This window comes from Parasteatoda tepidariorum, chromosome 10, assembly GCF_982258835.1.
Source record: "Parasteatoda tepidariorum strain Cologne lab strain chromosome 10, Ptep-v5.0, whole genome shotgun sequence".
NCBI classification, from domain to species: Eukaryota; Metazoa; Arthropoda; class Arachnida; order Araneae; family Theridiidae; genus Parasteatoda; species Parasteatoda tepidariorum.
Window position 1 is genome coordinate 59,955,903 of NC_141764.1, and position 23,960 is coordinate 59,979,862.

The following is a 23,960-nucleotide window of genomic DNA, read 5'->3' on the forward strand; positions in this document are numbered from 1 at the left end:
GTAGAGTAGGTGAAGTGCTTCATCCTGATTGCATTGAAGCAACTACTAAAAATCCAACAAATGTCATGATTTGGGCATGTATATCTGCAGATGGTGTGGGGCGAATTCAAGTGATTGATGGCATCCTGAATGCCAAAAAAATACATCGACACTGCCCTGAAACCAAAATTGATACCTTCCATCAGGGATTTCTTCTCCAATAACGCACCATTTATTTTTCAGCAGGATTCAGCTCCATGCCACACAGCAAAAGTATGCAAAGCATGATTTCAAAATAAAGGCATAGATATATTACCATGGCCAGGAAACAGCCCTGATCTCAATCCAATCGAAAATTTGTGGCGACGTTTGAAAATTCTTGTACGAAAAAAACGTCCATCCAATAAAAGACAACTTATTGAAGCTATAATTGATTCTTGGCACCATGTGATTACGAAAGATGAACTCCAAACACTCGTTCACTCGATGAAAAGACGCTGTGAAGCTGTCTTAAAAATTAAGGGTTATCCTACTAAGTATTGATTGTGTAAGTATTACTTTAAAAAAATGAAATCTGAGATAGATCTTACTATTAATTGCATAACTTTTTTTGTAATGTAGATATTGTAATACTGTATTTATTATTAAATTCTACATTAAATTTCCTTCAATTTGATATATAAACGTTTGTATTTAAGTGAAAATTAATATATTCTACAAGCACACAAAGTTGAAAAACATGAAACTTTCAAAAAGTGTCCACACTTTTGGCCACCACTGTATATATATATATATATATATATATATATATATATATATATACAAATAATAAAATAAAAATTAATTAATATAGAGAGAAACTAAAAATGGAAAACCAATAGTCGTTATCAAGACACATCTATTGGTATAAATTAATGCGATATTTCTGAATAAAGAATAATTATCCTAAGATAAAAATTATTCTTTATATGTGTCGATATCGCAAAAAACATATATATATATATATATATATATTGTGTATATATATACATATATATATACACAAAATCTACAAAGAATGCGGAGAAAAATTATTCTGGTAAAATTATTGTATTGTAAGGTAATGACATTTCTGGTATAAAAAAAAAGACCTTAATTCTGGTAATTAAACAAAAATATGCGGTATTTATTAACCATTCATTAGGTACTTTTCCCTCTTGTTTGATAACGGTTTACCAAAAATTCTGGTTTTACAAAATTATAGTTCATATTAACACACATTATTAGTAAAAAATACAAAACTGAGAAGTAAATTTAAGCATATAAAGAACTTTTATGCCATGCTCTAAGACATAATGATAAAATTGCCAAATTTCACAGCATTTGACTATCAAACAGCAGAGTATTAAAACCATATTTTATTTTTAATTTTATCAAAAGTCTTTACCAAAACGCAAAATTGTTTTCGGCGTTCCCATTGAGTAAATATTAAAATATTATGGTGGTTTTGACCAATACTTTTTTCTCAGTGCGTTGCTGTTTAAACCTGCTTCAAACTCAATAAGTTGAATCATTTTTCGGGTACTTCTTATACTTGATAACACGAGATTACGGTTCTGTTTGAAGGAAAATATGGTTTATTTCAACACCTTATTCTGGCTTCTGTAAATTTTTTCCATATTATTGTTTAAGGCACCGATATGGTTACACAGTGAGTAAATTTTTTTGAAGACTTAACTAATTTTTATAAGAATATAAAAACTTGTTTACTGTGATTTTAAATATATTAACTTAATTTAGAATAGGAAAGAAGTTGTTAGTTACCTAATTGCCGATATTTACCACAAAATGCTGATTTATTAAATTAAAAATGTAACATTTATAAATGAAGCCAAAAATAGCTACTGAGTTAAATTTAAGACCAAGTAATGTTTCAAATTAACTAAGCTTTTGATTAATTATTCTGCTGACAATGCTTTATCTATAATCAATGTGGAAAGAGGTAGAATTTTAGACAAAAAGAAATTTGATTAATGTAGGATAGACTCGATATTGATCTATCTGGATTTAACGTAATCATGTTTTCAAATCTGTGACCTGATATCTACAAGATTGTTAATTAGCCCCGATAGCTGTTTTAACTTTTGAAGTCTTGTTTAATTTTATACCAAAAATCAATGTAAAAATAATTTGAATGACTCTAAAACTGTTTATGTCTATAATTATGAGTTATTTTTATGCTTACTGATAATTACCTTCGATAAAAGATATGTAAATTAAAATTCATGTATTGCTCTTCAATTTTCGGTACAAGCATATAGCAAATCAAATTTAAAGTTCATTTCAATTATAATAATCTCGAAGAAAAATAGGTTCAAGCTGAACCAAAATATCGATATTTTGAGTCATAACATCATATCCTGAACCATATTATCGGTACTTTGACCCATAATATCAGTACTTTGAGCCATAATACCGACACATTGTATCATAATACGGAAAAAATTTTGCAGTCTGAATAGAGACAAATTTTATCCCATTCAAATTGAACCTTAGTAACGTACGATCAAATTTTAGATGGTCTACGTTGGTAATAATAACTTTCGTAATAAACTTGGGACTATATTTTGTTATATTTTGTTTCAGACTTTTTACACGATATTGTGGCTCAAATCACTCTTAAAATTTTGGCAGCCTAAAAAGTTTAATTAAAAATTTAAACTTTTTACCAAGATTACCTTTTAAGAAATATTTGAGAGTTTCATACATTGCATCATATCACCAACTATTTAATTGGTAGAAGTAGTTGTGAAAAATTCCAAATAAAATTGCTATATAAAGTACCGGGCTTTGGATGCATCATTCGTAAAATCCATATTTAACGCAAAATATTATACCATAATTTTTGCAATAATATTTATCTAATTAGAGTGATTCAGTGAATTTTTACAGTAATTATTATTGTAAAAATTACGTTTTATCAAATTTTTTTGTTACTTTTCACCGGAATTTGATTCGAAATTACTTTACGGTGTACATAATGGGCTATATGCGTAGTTCTGGGAAACAACAATGAGAATTATCCGAAGACATGCCAATTTCGAATCTCTGTGGAAAGGATGGCTCCTTCGCTTTAGAAGGCCGACGACCTTCGCGCGAAATCGAGCACCTTACGATAGAACAGCTCAACGACAACCGATATCGCATACCCTCTGTCAATTCGCAGGCTGATCAAAATGGTCACCCACCCGCATGCTGTCCGCAATTAGTCATGATTGTCTTCGATGGTTAATTGGGAACCGTATCTTACATTCCCCTGTGGTAACTTTTAAATTGGCTAAATAAAAAATAAATTATCCTTTTTTGAATGTTCATCTATCATTCGCACTAACATTTGATTAGTTCTTTGTGAATTAGTTCAGTTTTAATTCATTCAATCAAAATAAAGAAAAAAGGCTGGGAAAATCGGCATAATGTAATAAATACATTCAAAATGCATATGACAGTTAAAAAACGAAGATAGTAACGTAGAATTCTCATGATTATCTTTTTCATGTTCATGAAAAAGGTAATCATATTTCAATATTATGGTTTCGCAAGATTATCTATGAATATCTGGGACTATTTGAATGCTAAAGTGGTGAAAAGAAAGCCCTAGATCATTGGTAGTTTACCTGTGTGACTATCTTCAAAATAATAATAACAAATAGAGAATCGTGGTGGCTCAGGGAATAGAGCATTTTCCTCCCAATGAGATGACCCAATCTGCTCGAATCCCAATGGTGACTGTTTGATACGAATTCTGCTCCCAACTTGCACCAACCACAGTGCTGACGTAAAATATCCTCGGTGGTTGACGAATCATGGCTTCGAATCCCCTTGCCGTCGGGCTATCCTGGAAGTTTTTGCGGCTTTCCTCGCCATATAACTCAAAAGCGGATTAGTACCATCAAAAATTCCTCCACAATTGCTAGTTTGTCCTAATGCTTGATCCATGAGATCGATCCTTTGTCTTCGTTGGGTTCAAAATTACGAGGCTACGAAGTTGAACAATGATGGTCGTCAACTCAGAATTGAGTCGGCTGTTCACCGCCGGTTATAAGGTTATAAAATAAAATAACAAGTGGAGTTGACTATATTCAAAACTATGAATCCATTTTTACTTTTTGATATTTAAATCCAGGCTTTCGATAAAAACAATCTGTTAAAATTGGCAAAAAAAAGAAGAAATAAATAAATAATATTTTCACACTCAACATTGTTTATTTTACTCATCATTGTTTATTTTACTTAACATTTATTCTCAGTAAAAAGTTTGAATAAATACTAGCTTGAAGCTTAAAAATAAAACGAAACTGAATTGTAAAAATTTATTTTATCTCGCATTCGGCATTCTGAAAAATATTTGGCATAATGAATTAGAATCCCACTGTTAAAGGCACTAGCTAAAATACATTATACGTTTATTTTTTACATTCCGTTCTAGCTGCTTAAGGTTCGAACCCCCGCAGCGACGTTTTCCTTTCCTATATGACGCAGCGTGATCAAAAAACAGCCAAGCGTGACTCTTAACTTGCGTTAAACTGTTACGCGTGACTAATCATATTCGTTATTATATTCAAGTCTCCGTTTATTTTCATAGTTTACAAACATTGAATAAAAAAATCTTAATATATAAATTAGAGTTTGATTTGCTTTCTGAAATGAATTTAAATTATTAACAATTAGTGATGCCAAAATACGTTTCTAAACTTCAATGAATTTCTTGCAGATGAATGGGATATAGCTACAAGTTTTTCTAGTGATTAAGGTCAAATATTCATAACAATGAAAAATAATTGAAATTTATTTGCATAAATTATTAATTCTTTTAAAATAAAATTGAATTATACAATTATACAATAATTATACAATAAATAAAATTATACAATAATTGATACACTGAGAAAAAAAGTGGTCAAAACTACCAGAATATGGTAAACTTTACAGTGTTTCTGACTCTATGGGAAAGCCAAAAAGCTTTGTAATTTTTAACAAAGCACTTTCGAAATAAATTTGGTAAAATTAACAATGAAATATGTGATATTAATTTGCTAAATGTGGTGAAATTTGGAAATTATATCATGGTAACTTAGAGCTGCGGTTCCCAAATGGAATTCCGCGAAACCTTACGATCCAGTGTAAGGATCATAAAGGTTCCGTTTTGAGAGTGTGGACTTTCAATAAGCATGTCATGGCTTTAGAGCATGGCATAAAAACCATTTATTCGATTTATTTTACTTTTCAGTTTGTCTTTTTTACTAAATGCGTGAAAATAAGCACTAAAATGTTGAAGTCTAGAACTTCCAGCTCACCGCTACCACATAAACAGAAAAATTACCAAATGAATGGTTCAAATAACGTTAATTCTGATTTTATTAAACAAAATTATGTTTTTTTTTTATAAGCAATGTTATTACCATGCAGTACGGTAATTTTACCAGAATTATATTCTCCATCTGGGAATGGGACATAAACCGTTCCCTAATGCCAGTTTTATGTAACTAATGCTTTGTTTAAATTATACAGATTGGATTTTTGTAAGTAGTTTCTGATCAACTAAGTTTTACGTTTGTAAGTGTTGGTCATCTGATATCTGTACTAAGTAAAATCAACATTAAGGGGTTCAAACTTCAAGACCTCTCTACTGACCATATTGCCTAGATTGCGGCTACCCCCTATATATTTTGGGAGTCAGAAATCCAAATCCATGTAAAAAAAGGTATGTTTGTTCAGAGAAAGTGCGTTTCTGTGTCTGATTACGTAACTTAAAATATCGTCTGTACAAATTGATTAGCATATTTGAGGTCACCCCCTTGATTCGTTTAGATTGAGTACTAGAACGTGAAGATCCGGCCATTAGATTATAAGAATGGTTCTTTTTTTTTTTTTTTTTCGCGCACTGTGCGTTAATTAATTTCTAATTTCAAATAATAATTTTCTTTTTCTCATTTTAGGTAAGTTTTGGTGACTGTTACGGATATTAACTATCTTGGTAACTATTTTGATCTTTTCTGATTTTTGTTGCATTTATTTCATTAATGAATCGATAATTGTTTTTGTTAAATGTTGTATTGTTTTTGTTCACAATTTAATTCTTTTATTTCTTGTGTTATATGGTTAATATTAAATTATATCATTTTATTTTCTTAATAGACTTTTTAAAGGTAACTTATTTTTGTTTTGCTTTTTTTATGTTTCAAAAGCTTTTTTAAAAATTAAATTACCGGAAAAATCAGTCTAAAAAATGGGGGAGTGCAAAAAATCAAAATTTGAAATTAACTATTTAGATTTTTATTTAACTGCGCAATGACACTGCATTTAAAAATGTTTGTTACTAAAATTTGTTAACTAATGATTTTCTTTTAGATTTTCGAAAATTTGAATACAGCCAAGTTAAGGTAGTTGACGGATCAAAATGTTTAAAAATTTAATAATTTAGCGCTGCGATATCTTATCTAAGCAAAATGACGAAGATATGAAAGTGTACAGAACCCGTTATCCGGAAATCAGAAAACCGGAAAACCAAAACACCGGAACGAAATTCGATAAATTTTCCCGCTATTTTTTAAAAAAAAATTTTTTTTTTTCCTCATAAGATTTTAGGATTTTTCTTTCTTTTTTGAAAGATGTTTACCCTAACATCATTTTGGAAATAATCATTAGTGTATTACTTCGTTTTTTCAAGATTATTTCCAAATATTTTTTTTTTAGTTGGGTTTAACAATAAAAAAAACGACTTTTTGTAGCGATTCAGAAAACCGGAAAAATCAGTTATCCGGAATAGCGGTGGTCCCAATCGTTCCGGATAATCGGTTTCCTACTGTAAAAGAAAAACTAATTAAAAAAGCACGGGTTTTAAGGCATTGTAATGCCACAGCGTTGAAAACTTAGGAATATTAATGTAAAAAATGATAAATGAACAAAGCGCCTCATTTTGTACTCCGATATACAACACCCCAATTTTAACAGGTTAAATTTTATTTAATAATTCTATTGGTTAAAACATTTGCTCCTCCTCCTTTATTTAAATAAATTATAATATTCAATTTCAGTTACAATGAATATTTTTTTTCTTTTGTTACAAAAAATTGGCTTTTGTCGAATTGAAACATCTTGATACCAAAGCATTAAAACTATACTCCTATTTAAAATGTGTTATTACTTAACAATAAAGCCTAACTAGAACCTTTTTCTTCAAATTGTTTGAAATATTTTACGTTTTTCTGGTAAACTAAAATGGAGAAAATTAATGAAAGTTTTTGTCTCTCCTAAAACAAAACATTTGGAGGGCATAACTTTTGAAAATCGGGGTGGATTTATAAGTGATAATATTCGTAAAAATAATAGGTCCAACTAAAATTATACTTATATTGTGTCTGCCATTTATTTATCTGTTTTTTTTTTTTTTTTGTGTGTGTGTGTGTTGGTGATCGAAATTTTGATTGGCAATAAATTCGGTTTGAAGCTGCTAGCAAATGTTCGAAAGTTGCATTGTTATCCAGGACAGTGCTCCAGTTAAAATTAGAGCTAATTGCAAATCAGAAAGTGGCTGGAATTGCAAGATTTTCTCGCAAAACCCGGTTTGAAAACTAATCAATAAAAGCATACTAAAAGCTCTTGCTCTTTAGTGTCAATTTATGGCTTCATTGCAAAATAATTTCGTTTAAAAAAACAAGCACATTTTTAGAAATTTATTTGCACTAATTCTTCCAAAAAATTTTTATTTTGCCAATTTATGTAATTTTTTGCACAATAACTACAGCCCTGCACTTAAAAATGTATTTCAACGCCAGAAGTGGTGGAAACTATGCACTAACATTTTTTACAGTGTATTCTTAAAGCAGATTCTTTAATAACTTATTATAATAAATTTGACAGTGATTTTCTCATTTTACTTTCAAATATGATTTTTCTGCCACTTCTTGAGACAAACATGTCACCCAGAAACAAGATGTCCGCCTTAGTAATCATCATTAGCAAAATCCTTTTGTTTAAAAAACAAGCACATTTGTAATTTATTTGCAGTAATTCTTCCAAGCGATTGTTATTTTGCAAATTTTATCAAATTTTTTGCACAATTACTACAGCCCTGTATTTAAAAATGTATTTCAACGCCAGAAGTGGTGGAAACTATGCACTAACATTTTTTTTTCCAGTGTATTCTTAAAGAAGATTCCTTAATAATTTATTATAATAAATTTGACAGTGATTTTCTCATTTTACTTTCAAATACGATTATTCTACCACATCTTAAGACAAACATGTCACCCAGAAACAAGATGTCCGCCTTGGTAATCAAAGTTCTTGAGAAACAAAGGGTGTATGATGCTGATGATGAAAGTAAACATATTGTATAATAAAAGGGTCGCATTTTATTGTGACGCATCTCTAGAAACGGGCTTGGTATTGCTATGGAAAGAGCTTTTTTTGTAAAAAAGGAAAAAATAATTATTTCGTCAAGACACTATAAACACAAACATCCACTATCCTCGTAAACTCAGGTAGGCTGGATTCCTACCGAAATTATGCAGCTGTTGCTTTTACGAAAGAAAAAAAAACCAGTCAATTAAGGTTGCGTATGTTGGCGAGTATGCAAATTGTGAAATAGCTGCTTTTCCATTTCCATAACTTTATGCGGTCAAGGTCAGAAAAAAATGGCGACAAGTTCAGGGTGTTTTTCTAGCGAAATGACTGCCGGGCTGGTTTTATATAATGAGTTGAGGTAAAACTAGTTGAAAATTCATTTTCTGACGTTTCAGGGAAGAAAATTGATTGCGCTTTATACCCATTGCATCAATAGGAGTAAGAAAAAATTGCTTCAATTTGTTTTCCATTCATCGCTGTTCCGCGAGTCTTCGGGCAAAATACGAAGAAGAATTGGCAACATGTTGACTTACTTCCACAGTTTAATTTGTTTTTTCCTGTGGTTTGTACCAGTCATGTGTCTAAAATATCAGTGAAAACAATTCGTTGCATTCCGTTGTTATTTCAGCTAAACAACTTTATGCTCTAAGTCAGATTTTTGCATAAATGTTTAACTATAACACAAAGCTCTATTTTTCTCTAATTATCTTCAATCAAATTTTGTATCCTGGATACTTTTAAATGAATTTTTTGGACATTGCAAGTTTGTGGGTAAGTTATGTGTTGCCCTTTTAATAATTGTAAAACAGAACGAGAACATAAAACAGTAAATATCGCTTAACAGTTTTTTAAAGCACAGTAGAACCTCGATTATCTAAACTAATTATATCCAAAAAACTATCACCATATCGATTTCTAATATTTTACTTGTATTTAATCGCCACCTCTTTACCAAGAATCGTTAGAATAAGGTCAACCTGCTATATCGTGATAAATATTGCAAGAAAATCGGGATACTTATTGGTGGAATCCAAATTATAATCAGGAGTTAAGTTAATTTATGATGCTCTCTGGCATGATTTGGAGGGATTGTCTGTTTTCAACACGATTGGATGCTGAAAAAGGTGCTTTTTAAATGTGAAATCAAAAATAATGTAAATATGAATTGTTTACCTGTGGCTTGCACCAGTCAGGTGACTAAAATGTCAGTGAAAACAATTCGTTGCATTCCATTGCTACTTAGCTCGGCAACTTTATGCTCTAAGTCAGATTTTTGCCGACAAAGACTTTACCGACATAATACAAATTTTTATCGTTTTCTAATTATCTTCAACCAAATTTTGTATCCTGGATACTTATTGAGAAATTTTTTGAATATTGCAAGTTTCGGTAAGTTAAGTGCTACGCTTTTATTAATGGTAAAACCGAACGAAAACATAAAAGAGTAAATATCAATTAACAGTTTTTTTAAAGTACAACCTCGATTATCTAACATAATTTTATCAGGGAAAAAAATAGCAATTTTCAATACTTAACTTGTATGTAATCGCCAGCTCTTCACCCAGAATTGTTGGGATACGGCTAATCCGCTGTAGCGTATTAAATATCGCAAGAATAAAAATTATGTGCTACCTTTTAATAATGGTTAAACAGATCGAGAACATAAAAGATTAAATATTGATTAACAGTTTTTTTTAAAGTACAACATCGATTATCTAACCTAATTTTATCAAGAAAAAAAAATATTACTATAGCAATTTCCAATACTTTACTTGTATGTAATCGCCAGCTCTTCACCCAGAATTGTTGGGATACGGCTAATCCGCTGTAGCGTATTAAATATCGCAAGAATAAAAATTATGTGCTACCTTTTAATAATGGTTAAACAGATCGAGAACATAAAAGATTAAATATTGATTAACAGTTTTTTTTAAAGTACAACATCGATTATCTAACCTAATTTTATCAAGAAAAAAAAATATTACTATAGCAATTTCCAATACTTTACTTGTATGTAATCGCCAGCTCTTCACCCAGAATTGTTGGGATACGGCTAATCTGCTGTAGCGTATTAAATATCGCAAGAATAAAAATTATGTGCTACTCTTTTAATAATGGTTAAGCAGAACAAGAACATAAAAGAGTAAATATCGATACGCAGTTTTTTTAAAGTACAACCTTGATTATCTAACCTAATTTTATAAAGAAAAAAAAAACTATTACTATATAAATTTCCAATATTTCACTTGTATGTAATAGTCATTTCGTCAGCAAGAATTGTCAGAATACGGCTAATCTGCTATATCGTAAGAATAAAAGTTATGTGCTACTCTTTTAATAATGGTAAAACAGAACGAGAGCATAAAAGAGTTAATATCAATTAACAGTTTTAAGTACAACCTCGATTATCTAACCTAATTTTATCAAGAAAAAAAAACTATATTACAATATCGATTTCCAATATTTTACTTGTATGTAATCGACAGCTCTTCATCGAGAATCGTTGGGATACGGCTAATCTGCTATATCGTATTAAATATCGTTAAAAGTAAGATTTTTATGGGCGGAATTCAAATTATTATCAGGAGTTAAATTAGTTTATCATGATCTCTTTCGTGATTTGGAGGAATTATGTATTTTTGACGTGACATAGTACCGAGAAAGCTACTGTTTAAATGTGAAGTTTGAGAATAAAGTAAATAGGAATTGTGCTACTGCGTCAATAAACACGTGCCTCTAAAATCACGTGAGAAATGATGTCAAAGAAAGAAAGAAAAAAAACGATCTCTTAATGATATGATTCACTTGAACGCCGTATGTATGACATCAAAAAAAAAAAAAGTTTAAATAAACAATTTGAAGATCACGTGAATACACTTTGATTTGTCATGTCAATAATGGAGATCGCTAAAACGTGAAACTCAAATTCAAACCTTTGCTAATTATTAAAATAAATCATTTTAAAATTAAATATCCCTAGTTTTTTCGTTAATTATCGGATATTTGTGAAGCTAAATTTAAGTTTTCCGATATGTTTGATTACCGAAAACAGATTCGGTCTCAGTTATACCATTTATGGAAATAATTTCAACTCTTGTAAAATAAATGAAAAGAATGTAAATAGTAAATAGAAGAAAAAAATCAATGCGTGATTCACAAGTCACGTGATTAGAATTTGAGATTTTTTACGCCAAAATGTGACACGATTCACTTGAATTCACGACAGCACCGAAACCGAAATGGCTCAAATGCGTGATTTTGAAGATCACGAGAACATGACGCGAAATGTTTTATCGCGTAAAAAGAAAGCGATCGCATCAATTCTTCCGGATTTTTCTCCAAGCATATTTTTACATTAAATTTGTTTATTATAAATTAGAAGAAGCAATATGCTTCTCCATTTGTTTATACTATCAGTTTATACAATATTTGTTTATACAATCAGTTGTTTATATTATTAGAATATCGTTGAACAATAACATCGTACAAATTTGCTGCAACCAATCTGAACTATCTAAAAATTACTAACTAATCCTAGTTATGTTTGATAACACTACATTGTGGTTCAATTTAAGAGGTTCAAATTATCATTATTTTAATATTGTTGCAAATCTGTGCGATATTATAGCTTAAAATGCCGATATTGTGGTTTAAATTAATTTTTCTGTGAGAATGGGAGTTCGAACGGTGACTGGTGCTCGTTAAATTTGTCGGGTCATAAAGTTCTCCGTGTTCCTATAGCAAATCATATCTCTGGGGGTACTGAATTGGAGATTGATCGTTCTCTGGTTCAGGTCAAAATTACGAATCATATTCATAGTTAAGATACTTATTCATTTAATCTAATATATCCTTCATATTTGATATCAAAACATTACAAACGTATTTCAGTGCTAAAAAGGGGTGCGGGCCGGGATAGCCTAACTGGTAGGACGTTAGGCCCACGTTCAAGAGGTCGTGAGATCGATCCCTGAAGGCCAAAATGGTGAATGGTGTACGCTAAGCCTGTAGAGGTCACAAAGTGCTCCAAGTTCCAATAACAAATCAATACTTCTGGGGGTGCTGGATCGGAGATTGATCGTTCTTTGTTTCAGGTCAAAACTACGATCTATGGATGAATGGATGTGTGTATGGGTCCGCCCTATAAAAGGAGTGTGACGTATATGTGGTGGAAGTTGAATTCTTGGCCATAGATAGCGCCACTGCAAAACAAGAACAGTCGAACCTCTGCCTTAATGGTTGACGATAACAACAAAAAATTATTTTTTCTGAGACATGTGTTACTTTTAGGCGAATTTGTTAGGTTATTTTAGTTTTTTTTTTAATGTTAATCTGCATGTTGCCGCTAAAGCTTGAAGACTGTTAATATTCCCATTACTTAACTAATAAGCTGATGAACTAGGAGAGTAATTCGTTAAAGTGCAAAATCAAAATTTCCTTCAATTTCCAAAATCAAACTTCGTGTCGTTAAAATTCAGAATTTTTTTACTCTCATTCTATCAACCATCATCAATCTCTTTCTATCAATTAATTACATGAGTATATTGATTTGATTCTTTAGATATCAAAAAACAAACAAATGGAATTATGATAGTTTTCTTAATTCTAATATTGTTTTAAACCGTTTGATTCTTTGAATTATAATTTTAAAAGGGATTGATTATTGATTTTATCAAATGATGTTTTGATTGTACTAACTTGATATTTTGAACATCGAAAAATAAATAAATGACATCATGTTAAGCGTAGAGAAACGTTGTTGTTGTTCCAGCAATGATCTTATTTTCACTTTAACGTGTGTCTAATAGTTAAAGTGTAGATTATTTAGGTAGTTTTAAGATTGCCAAGCTAATTTCAAAAATGAAAAAAAAAAATGGCACTTTAACGGATTACTCTATTTTCGGATCAAATTACGGTGACAAGTTCCGGCACTCCCCCCAAGTCAAAATTTTTGATGGTTTTCCTTTGATGGACCAACATAATCCTTGATGGTAACCAACATAAGCAACCATCACCCCAAGGTAGGAATTCGGACAGAATTATGATGGTCCAACATAAGATTAGCATCTTGTTTTGATGGTTTGCTCATGTTGGACCATCAGAAATTTCCATCATATTATCTTAGAAATGAAATGTTGGAACCAACATTAGCTACCATCATCCCAATATAGGAATTCGGACAGATTTATGTTGGTCCAACATAAGAGTAGCAACTTGTTTTGATGGTTTGTTGATGTTGGACCATCAGAAATTTCCATCATATTTTCTTAGAAATCAAATGTTGGAACCAACATTAGCTACCATCATCCCAATATAGGAATTCGGACAGATTTATGTTGGTCCAACATAAGAGTAGCAACTTGTTTTGATGGTTTGTTGATGTTGGACCATCAGAAATTTCCATCATATTTTCTTAGAAATCAAATGTTGGAACCAACATGAGATACCATCATCCCAATATAGGAATTCGGACAGAATTATGATGGTCCAACATAAGATTAGCATCTTGTTTTGATGGTTTGCTCATGTTGGACCATCAGAAATTTCCATCATATTATCTTAGAAATGAAATGTTGGAACCAACATGAGATACCATCATCCCAATATAGGAATTCGGACAGATTTATGATGGTCCAACATAAGATTAGCAACTTGTTTTGATGGTTTGCTCATGTTGGACCATCAGAAATTTCCATCATGTTATGTTAGAAATGATATGTTGGAACCAGCATTAGCTACCATCATCCCAATATAGTAATTCGGACAGATTTATGATGGTCCAACATAAGATTAGCAACTTGTTTTGATGGTTTGCTCATGTTGGACCATCAGAAATTTCCATCATGTTATGTTAGAAATGAAATGTTGGAACCAGCATTAGCTACCATCATCCCAATATAGTAATTCGGACAGATTTATGATGGTCCAACATAAGATTAGCAACTTGTTTTGATGGTTTGCCCATGTTGGACCATCAGAAATTTCCATCATGTTATGTTAGAAATGAAATGTTGGAACCAGCGTTAGCTACCATCATCCCAATATAGTAATTCGGACAGATTTATGATGGTCCAACATGAGATTAGCAACTTGTTTTGATGGTTTGCCCATGTTGGACCATCAGAAATTTCCATCATATTATGTTAGAAATGAAATGTTGGAACCAACATGATATACCATCATCCCAATATAGGAATTTGGACAGATTTATGTTGGTCCAACATTAGAATAGCAACATGTTGGACCATCAGAAATTTCCATCACATTTTCTTACTGCTCAAATGTTGGAACCATCATCCCAATGTAGGAATTTTGTCTGACAATTTATCGTCGAACATAAAACAGGCAAATAGTTTTGATGGTATATTCCCGCTGCTCCAACAATAATTTGTTGGAACAATCACCTTATACATGATTTTAATCAGATTTATGTGATTTGATTAATCCTTATGGATCATCCAGATTTACTATCATTACATCTTGCTGTTTGACACGTAATCTCCATGACGGGTCTCATTGGGTAAAACGTTAAGCAAATTTAAGAAGGAAAAACTCAAATTGTGCGTGAATTTTGATTAGAATATTACTTATAAAAATAATTTTGTCCAAGAACAATTTATATCAGTACTTTTAAATTAAACATTATACTATTGCGGCAATTATTCTCTAATATAGTAGACAATCCAGTATCAAAATAATTGCAATCCAGGCTAATTAGAAAGAAATATTAAAAAAATGTAAGCTTGTGACACATTTAAAAAATTAAACAAATTTTTAAAAAAAATTAATATTCAATGTCAAAATAAAATCAAGGATATTTATTTAAAATCTTTTATTCAAACAGAGCATATTATTCAAGCAACTTCTTTCCAACAACAAGCACACATAATTCACAATTATAATGGTCAGTCTTCATTTACAAACTTCGTCATAGACAAACTTCCTTTATACTAACTTTACTAATTCATTCCATATATGTCCTCGTATTACATCTAGAAGAAAAAATAAGAGCAATCAAATTAACAGCTTCTTTAAATAATTAATAATGATTTTCACTACAATTCACTAAAGTGAAATTCAAACAAGACCCAAAATAAAGAAATTTAAAATTAGCCTACTTTTAAGAAAAATGTTAGGTTAATATTTGTATCAATTTGTGCATATGTTTATACAAAAGGACGTAAATACAGAAAAATTGGCAGTTATAAAATTATGAAGATGTTTGGAAATCTTTGGACAAATTATGTAGATTTTTTGAATCTTAGCACAATTTGTTAAGACCAAATATTAAATTTTTTCGGAACTACTTGATGTTAATATAAAATTATATGTAAATACTCTATTTTCTTCAAAAATATTTTTTTTAACGAATACCAAATTCATAAATAATTTTAGCTATTCAGCTAGTTAATTGTTTTGCTGTTTAGTCAATTATTGACAGGGAAAACAATTCTATGCACACAGTGATTTCTTTTACGAAAGAAAAACGCATTATGAAATTACAGTTTTAATGAAGTTCGGGCAATCACATTTAACAATATAAATTGAGTACTCTTTTCTTGTGATCTCAGGGTTATCAAAGGTGGGCTCAGTCCAATAAAATCCATCTTTTTACACACCAAATAAGTTTCTTAACATTTCATTAGTTCCAATCAATTTTCTTTGAAATTACCTAATTAAGTTGCTCTTTGAAATAATTGTTGCTCGTTAAGTTGCTCTTTGTAATATATTGTTCTATAAACTTTTATGCCAATCTTTATTTTATGCCTTTTTACAACCTTATTCGCAAACAAAATTATTATGAACAAATTAAAATTAACTAAATACACGAAAAAATACATTATAAATTATTAATATAAATTACTAAATTATAAATTATTAAAACACATTACTAAATTCTGAGATCTATAAAACAAATAATGTACAATGGCAATAATAGCACATTTCATTTCACGGATGTTAACAACACTTCTAGAAATTCCATTCATTAATTAAGTTTCAATTTATAATTTTTAACTTATTATGCTTCATATTTCACACTTCATTTATTTACAATAACTTCATCCTTATGCAATTTATTGTACATTTAGAAGGCGACAAAAAATGACTGAAATAATTATATTTTATTTATAATTATATTTTGATTTCTAATGTAACATCTATATTATATAAAACGCTAATACGTATGTATCAATAAAACCGATGATATTTCTTTTCTCGCGTTGGCAACAGTTTTCATTTTTAATTGATAGGCTTCGACACGCAAGAGCACGTAGTGAGCATCATGTCTAATCGGGTGAATTCTCACCGAATTATCAAAAAATTCTCACAAAATTATCTTCATCGAAGCCGATGCTTTACATTCGGCGTTCAGTACTGTTTCATATTGTTTTACAACACATGGTTTTAGCCATCTGGTGGGAAAGACTTTAAAACAAAACTTACAACAGTTACTTTTCTCAACAACTGAAATTTAGAATAGTGTGATTAAGAAAAATATGTGAACTGTTGGCAATTTCAAATTAATACTGAAATGCACAGGCTTAGAATTTTCTACAGTGAAAAGTTTTCGGAACTTCAGTGTTCAAAAAAGTATACAAAAGCTAGACGCTAAGAACGTATCCAATGAGCGAGCAAACCGAGCATCAGATTGCGAAGCAATCCGAAATGAACTGCGAAGGCAGTTCCGGGGGTTGGTGAGCACCAGCGAGCAGGGGGGCGAAGCCTCCTAGTTAGATATATTTTTCTAATCTAAACATTAGATATGTAAATAATTATATCTATTAAAGCAGGGCTTGAGATTTTTTTCATTCAAATACAAAGAACTTTGATTTATGACTAAAAAAACATCATAAATGTTTAATCAAAATTAAATTAATATTAAAAGTATATTATAAGAATATCTTAGAAGCTCTGGCTACCTAAAACAATTTTTCATTATAAAACATAGCTTTGAATGCATAGCAACCATTTTGAAATAAATCCCTGATTGAAATTCAAAGACTGGATGAAATAGAGAATTTAAAGAATGCTTTAAAAATTAAAACAAAGTTTCAATTACCAAACCATAATCTTAATTTAAAATTGTGATTTCTTCCTTTTCCCTCCTGAGTTTTAAAATGACAAAATAAATGTAACAAATTGCATTTATAAAAGTAGTCATTCATCAAAAAATAAATATTTAATCTATATATTTTTTATATTAAAATATTAATTTTTAATCCTATATTAAAATACATAAGTTGAACTAAAAAAATTCCATTGAAATTTTTTTTCACAAAATTTCTTAATAGAAAATCTGATAATGTCAAAGATACTGTAAACATATGAGAAAAAAAAATACTTCAATGTATACTTTAATCTGTACTTTCAATCTCAAGAATCAAAAGATTTTGAAAAATGTAATTTCAAATTCGTTGGAATTTAACAAATACCAAGAAAAGAAATAGTAAAAGTACCAATACTTTAAAATGTAGTTTATTAACTTTTTAAATATATATATAAAATCAGTTGATTTAAATCAATGATTTTCTTTTAAAAAAATCAGTTCAATCAACAAAGCCCTGATTATAAGTACATATAATACAGGTTTTTGCAAACACTGCTACATTCCCCCAACTCTTTAAAAGTTAAGCAGGAGGACTTGTTTATAATTCATTAACAAAATATTGAATACATCAGCTTATGCTGATGGGCAAAAATATAAAAAATTAAACAAATAAAATGCAGCTTCTTTTCTTATTAACTTAAAAAATATTTTAAAAAATACAGTTTCAGAAAATTTCTAGTTCCAGTGAGTGTATTTTAATTGTAGTTTTATTTTCAACTGTCAGAAACTTGTGTTTGCCAAAAGAAAAAGGCAGGAAAATCGATTTTATGCATTGAAAAAAATATATGCAAGCTAGTATGCGACATAAAAAATAATCCACACACAGACTTTTATAAGTATGTTATATTAAATAAAGGTTAATAATATCAGAAATAAATTACACCTATAGCTACAGGATGCGAACTGATTTAAACAACTGTAATAGGAACTTTACAACTGTGTAAAATCTTTCAATATTTTACACTTGAAAGCAATTTGGAACTATATATGCTAAAATAAAAAAAGTAAAAAAAATTAAATAATGAAGAATTTAACTGTACTTAAGCAGTTCAGTTTATCATTTAAAAATTATTAATATAAAAATTTAAAATCAATTATCCTACTTCAAATAAGATAGATTTTTAACAGACAAAATATAACGTTCAACCCATTTTTTAACAGTTGTTGAATGTAGGAAAATAGGAATAATTATTGCTATTGCTTGAATGAATATAAGTAAAAAAACTAAAGCATTGAAAGTGGCAACTGTAAGAAAAACATATGACTCATTAAAAATAACCATCAAACTTAAGTTTTAACATTTTTATCAAAAAAAAAAATTTAAAATAATAATAATCACTAGTAAATTATACTTAAAAAAGCATTGTCTTTAACCCTAATGTTACCGCATTTATTTCCAAAAGAAATGTCAAGTGTTTGACACAGCGTATATTTTCTTTAACAGAATTTTCCTTTTGTTTCTAATTCTACACAAAAAGAAAAAAAAATTTTATTATCTTATTTTCAAAATTATTTGGAAAATTAAGAAACAAGAACATTATAAATGGAACAAGCCTTTAGTAAGGTTGAAGCTTAGGCCTGGCCATCGAAGAACTGCGATTTGGGAACTTTTGAATATTGAAACTTTTTCAAATAACATCTTTTACTATTGTGCGAAAACTCAAGTCAATACTTATTTTAGATATCGAAATTTCGCTTTACAAGCACGATGGCATAAAATTGGAACACCCTATTTTTAAACCTTAATTATTTCAGGTTTTTTAATTATTATAAACAAAATGCTTTTCAGGATTTTGTATATTTCAGCAAGTTTTGATTTTAATACTTTTCGATCCACAAAAATGTTAGTTCCAAATGTATATATATTTCCTAACATCTGGTTCTGTTAAAGATTTTCTGAAAATTAAAAACAAAAGATTCTTTTATTATTATACTGGAATGATTTGTTCAGCTTGGACGATCTAATGGACATTGCACCAATAGAACAGCAAATGGGACTTTACGTAACGACCATTATAACAGAAGAAGAGCACAAATGGGGGTCTTAATAATGAGCGTAGACTATTTTACCTTAATTGGTAATAATAAAGCAAAAATGCAAAGTAAACTGGAATATATATATTGAATATACAAACATTATGCCTTCAATATGAAAGCTTAATATATACTAGCAGCCGAAGCTTTGGCGAAATGACACCTTGCACCATCACTCTAGACCAGTGATTCTCAACCTTTTTTTTGGTGGCGGCACACTTTTAACGATTTCGAAATTTGACGGCACACAATGAAAAAAAATTAGTTTAAAAGTTGTTAATTTATCACTAATACACTGTGTTAAATAGTTCGTGATAATAATTTTGAATGTAAAATAAAATAATATGTACTACAAAAGCACGTTTATTAAGAGACTAATTATTTCTTTCGACTAATTTTTTATTAGTTAGTAACAGTTATTTATTTTTTTGCTAGTTATTAATTGTTAGCTTGTTTTCCATAGTTATTAACTGTTAGTTTTTTTTAATTGTTATTTTTTGTGATTTCCTGTTAACTATTTTTTTTACTAATTATAAATTGTCAGCTTATTTTTTTTTGTTAGTTATCCTTTGTTAATTTGCTTTTATAACTATTAATTGCATAGCTTACTTTAATGATTAGCTTTAATATCCGTTTGAAAATTAATATTTAATTTTCTTTCTTTCGTTAATTAATAATTTTAATAGTCATTAAATTTTCTACCTATTTCAACATTCTTTTAAAATTGCCAAAGATAATTTAAACGCTTCCTTCTTATGTTAACTTATTTTAAGATTATCAGAGACAAGACAATCGCTGATTTATATATATATGTAAACACTTTTCTTTAATTTAAACTTTACTCGTTATAAAAAAAAGCATTATAATTGTATCATTTCTAATATTTGGAGGCACATTTTAAGAATTTAGCGGCAAACAAAAGTGCTGCGGTACAGTGGTTGAGAATCACTGCTCTAGACATTGAAGTAAATATATTTAGTAAATAAAAGTCAGACATTAAAAAAAGTTTACACACTCAATTGAAGAAAAAATAATAATTTTAAAAAGGTAGAATCAGGATTGTTTTTCGCACTAACAAAACTATCAGGATTGAGAATCCAAGAAAAAAAAATAATTAGAATACTTACTCATCCTCTCAAAGGCATCGGAATCACTTCGCATCCAAATGATCAACTCAACATTCAGAGGCTCCAATTTTCATTTCAACTCCTCCAAACTAATGCACTGAAAAGTAAGCCAATAGAAAAAAAAATAAATTGCATTTTATTCCCTTAAACAGAAATACATTGTTTAGAAAGGAATTAACATTTTAAAGGAAATAATATTTATGTTTACAACAGCGTTAAGCTAATTGCGCTCATGTAATGGGAATAAATAACGTTAATAATGTAGTATATTTTCAGTCACTTTAAAAGATTACAATTTTTTTTTTTATAATTTTAATGCTCACCTTCTACCCACCAATAAATCCTTCTATTGTGCAGCAAAATTAACAAAAATTAAACTTAGCAGGGAATACTTCAGGAACATGGACATGAACATAGTGGATAACAAAAATGCTCACATTAAATATAACTATTGAAAAAGATTGGGAAAACAGAAGATCATAACAATAAAATGAAAGAAAAAAAATTGCTTATTAATATATAAAGCATCACTAGTGTTGTAGGATACTAGTCTTAAAATTTAGTCTCAAAAGTTACGTGCTCAGCGACTTAATTCTAAGATCCGGGACACAAAGCCTTATTGCAACACTTTGGGCTACCTGAACCCCATTTCGAATCTTAATCTCAGAAGAGATTATCTTGTGAGATTCAGTCAGCCACACAGATATTTGTCCTCCACGTGACGGAGGTTCAGGATTTTGGTACTTTGCCATATGCACCGAGTGTTTGCGTACGGACAAATGAATCCACATCTGAATGACGATCTTACACCAGAGACTAAATTCAAAAGACTTTCAACAATATTAATAACAATTGTTTTATCAATCACTTTCTTTGCTACAAATATCTTCTGGATAACATCAAAAAAAATTATAATTTTAATCCCCACCGTTTATGCATAAATCACTTAATGGTGAATCAAAATTAACAAAAATTAAATTAAACTTAGCAGGGAATACTGTTTGAACATGGAAGTGATTATAGTGGATAGCTATAAAGCTGACATCAAAAATAACTGTCGAAAAAGATTAGAAAAACAGAAGATCATAACAATAAATTGAAAGTAAAACAAAATTGCTAATTAATATATAAAGCATCACTAGTGTTGTAGGATACTAGTCTTAAGATTTAGTCTCAAAAGTAAGACTAAATTCAACAGACTTTTAACAATATTAATAACAATTGTTTTATCAATCATTTTCATTGCTACAAATATCTTCTAGATAACATTAAAAAAAAATTATAATTTTGATCCCCACCGTTTATGTTTAAATCCTTTTATGATGTATCAAAATTAACAAAATTTAAATTAAATTTAGCAAGGAATACTTCTTGAACATGAATGTGATTATAGTGGATAGCAAAAAAGCTGACATCAAAAATAACTGTCGAAAAAGATAAGAAAAACAGATCATAACAATAAAATGAAAGAAAAACAAAATTGCTTATTAATATATAAAGCATCACTAGTGTAGTAGGATACTAGTCTTAAAATTTAGTCTCAAAAGTTACGTGCTCAGCGACTTAATTCTAAGATCCGGGACACAAAGCCTTATTGCAACACTTTGGGCTACCTGAACCCCATTTCGAATCTTAATCTCAGAAGAGACTATCTTGTGAGATTCAGTCAGCCACACAGATATTTGTCCTCCATGTGACGGAGGTTCAGGATTTTGGTACTTTGCCATATGCACCGAGTGTTTGCGTACGGACAAATGAATCCACATCTGAATGACGATCTTACACCAAAGACTAAATTCAAAAGACTTTCAACAATATTAATAACAATTGTTTTATCAATCACTTTCTTTGCTACAAATATCTTCTAGATACCATCAAATAAAAAATATATAATTTTAATCCCCACCGTTTATGCATAAATCCTTTAATGGTGAATCCAAATTAACAAAAATTAAATTAAACTTAGCAGGAAATACTGTTTGAATATGGATGTGATTATAGTGGATAGCTATAAAGCTGGCATCAAAAATAACAGTCGAAAAAGATTAGAAAAACAGAAGATCATAACAATAAATTGAAAGTAAAACAAAATTGCTAAATAATATATAAAGCATCACTAGTGTTGTAGGATACAAGTCTCAAAATTTAGTCTCAAAAGTAAGACTAAATTCAACAGACATTTAACAATATTAATAACAATTGTTTTATCAATCACTTTCCTTGCTACAAATATCTTCTAGATAACATTAAAAAAAAAATTGTAATTTTGATCCCCACCGTTTATGTTTAAATCCTTTTATGATGAATCAAAATTAACAAAATTTAAATTAAATTTAGCAAGGAATACTTCTTGAACATGAATGTGATTTTAGTGGATAGGAAATAAGCTCACATCAAAAATAACTGTCGAAAAAGATAAGAAAAACAGATCATAACAATAAAATGAAAGAAAAACAAAATTGCTTATTAATATATAAAGCATCACTAGTGTTGTAGGATACTAGTCTTAAAATTTAGTCTCAAAAGTAAGACTGAATTCAAAAGACTTTTAACAATATTAATAACAATTGTTTTATCAATCACTTTCTTTGCTACAAATATCTTATAACATCAACAGTTAAATTTTTTTTTATAATTTTGATCCCCACAGTTTATGTATAAATCCTTCTACCTATTAATATTTAATTTCTTAACAGTGAATTAATTTTCTTTAAAATGGAATCTGAATAAATTTTTAAGAGATCTCGTTTTATTTTTACAAAAAGAGCGTATTTATTAGGATCAAATGGCAAGCAAAGCATGGAAAAACGATTAGGGAAAACACTGATGGAAGAGTAATGGAATTTCTGATTTGCCGCAATCAATTAATAGCTCGATCTCCACAAAATTCAATAAACATTGCAAATAAATTATATAGAAGAAAAAGACAATAAAAAAATAATAATTATTAAAAGAATAAATAATTTTACATAAACTTACATGAGAAAACCACGCCGGCTTGTGGAATAACAACTGACAATAAGAAGTTGAGTTGATATTTTGCTACTCGACGCAAGCGTAAAGTTTGAAAAGAACACTCAAGCACAATTCACACTGCATCTCTGATTGACCTTGACGCGGGGTCGAATGTATAGAAGCAACGTATATCAAGGAGCATTCACACCGACTGCTACCTTATATATGAAACAAAAATGCTATACTTTTTGTGAGAAATGAAAGCATAATCTGGAATTTTAAATTAAGCAATATAAACTGTTATTATTTATTTTTCTTAATTAAAATTGCAGGGTTCGATCCCTGATTCTGCTAACCTCTCACCGAGAAGT

General features: G+C 29.5%; 1 protein-coding gene and 1 long non-coding RNA gene across 4 annotated transcripts in view; one reads left to right on the top strand and one right to left on the bottom strand.

The window, feature by feature from the left end:
- The window catches only part of LOC107446121 (uncharacterized), a 306,844-nt gene that overhangs the window by 49,187 nt on the left and 233,697 nt on the right, over positions 1 to 23,960 (top strand). The window lies entirely within an intron of this gene.
- Positions 15,182 to 23,766, bottom strand: LOC147802964 (uncharacterized). Its single transcript, XR_015429933.1, has 3 exons — positions 23,614 to 23,766; positions 20,635 to 20,731; positions 15,182 to 15,356 (listed from the first exon to the last, which is right to left on the bottom strand). It is a non-coding gene; the product is annotated as an uncharacterized LOC147802964 (long non-coding RNA).